The sequence below is a fragment of the Aedes albopictus genome, chromosome 2, assembly GCF_035046485.1.
Source record: "Aedes albopictus strain Foshan chromosome 2, AalbF5, whole genome shotgun sequence".
Classification (NCBI taxonomy): Eukaryota; Metazoa; Arthropoda; class Insecta; order Diptera; family Culicidae; genus Aedes; species Aedes albopictus.
In genome coordinates this window covers 79,064,566-79,065,978 of record NC_085137.1, presented here as the reverse complement: position 1 = coordinate 79,065,978, position 1,413 = coordinate 79,064,566, and the positions used below count along the sequence as shown (strand labels likewise).

General features: G+C 40.3%; 1 long non-coding RNA gene across 1 annotated transcript; it reads right to left on the bottom strand.

Annotated features, from left to right (window-relative positions):
* Positions 1-798: 798 nt before the first annotated feature.
* On the bottom strand, positions 799-1,207 carry LOC134288957 (uncharacterized). The gene is made up of 3 exons (XR_009998188.1): positions 1,110-1,207; positions 965-1,042; positions 799-901 (listed from the first exon to the last, which is right to left on the bottom strand). It is a non-coding gene; the product is annotated as an uncharacterized LOC134288957 (long non-coding RNA).
* Positions 1,208-1,413: the final 206 nt, after the last annotated feature.

Below are 1,413 nucleotides of genomic sequence, written 5' to 3'. Positions count from 1 at the left end.
CTTTCAATTCGGCCCTCTGCATCACCATGGGTGCTCAGGACTGAAAGTAAGTAACTATATTCAGTTCTAAATAACTAGCTAAAATCAAAGTGGATGGCACTGTCATTGTTTTCGATGTCGAAAAGCCATTGCTTTCGACTATGACTGTCCCACCCACCAACACACAGGTTGTCCTGGGTTTTACCACGTAGGCTGCTCATCACAAACAGGTACGCTACTGCAGTGAGCAAGCAGAAAGAAAATCTAATTTTCTTTCTTAATCTCTTAATGCATTTCCAGTGTCGTCGGCATATCGGCGGTGGTACCAGCCGGGGGCCAGACAGTGAACTACTTCTCCAACCAAATGTGCGTCATTTCTTCCCAGTCCCGCTGCCATTCTATGGTGTTGATACGAGAAAATCTCATCTTTTGCCTGAACCCGGTCGGTGACAAACACCCACATGAGCGAGCATGAACACACGTAGGGCGTGGACTTTTTCTTTTCCTGTTCCGGTTGCACACACAATTTTCTCCAGCGAAGAATTCCGCTGACGACGGGGTAGACGTGCATCGCGAATCTATGACATTTGGTCGAAAGACATTTAGTCGAATGACGTTTGGTCGAATAACATTTGGTCGAAAGTACATTTGGTCGAACGGACATTTGGTCGAATGGACATTTGGTCGAAACCCATTTTTTGGAAAAAGAAGCATATGACATTTAGTCGAATGGACAATTCCTCGAATGGACATCTGGTCGAAAGGCATAACTGATGAAAAGAGTTGTGAGTGGAAAATAATATTATAGATTTCGGTATCTGGCAGTAATATTTTATCGGCGTAGCAGTCTCTTTAGGAAATCAAAAGCTAATTTGTTTCAATGTCCGACGTTTCGATGTATTTAACACCTTTTTCAAGGATTCTAAAAGTGATTACAAGGATTACATTAATATCGCATAGTCAAGGAACCTTACACAAATCTTACAGAAACAGTAGCAATTTTGTCAGGAGGCTCTTGTTGAGCAGTGGTCATTGAACATTTAAACATTCGAACAAATACTTCCTATAAACATTATCAAAAACATTACTCATCTATACAAGGTCACAATATTCTAAATTATAATAGTTACCGGCACAAAACACTTAATTTTAACACTTATTACAATATTATCTTTTCTTCGTCGCAAAAATTGCTTATCCAACTGTCGTTTCGGTCCTATTTTTACTAACTAGCAAGTACGTTCTCAAATTTGGGTATTGATTGTCGGGTCACGATCTTCTTCTGGTGGGTCATGTTGTATTCTGTCTGTGTTGTTGTGTTCTCTTCTTTGGTGTCTGATTGTGTGTAGCACACCAGCATATTGTGAAGATAGATAGTCAACATCTGATCGTTTGTTTACCGTATGATCAGTGTTGACTATGTGACATACTTCT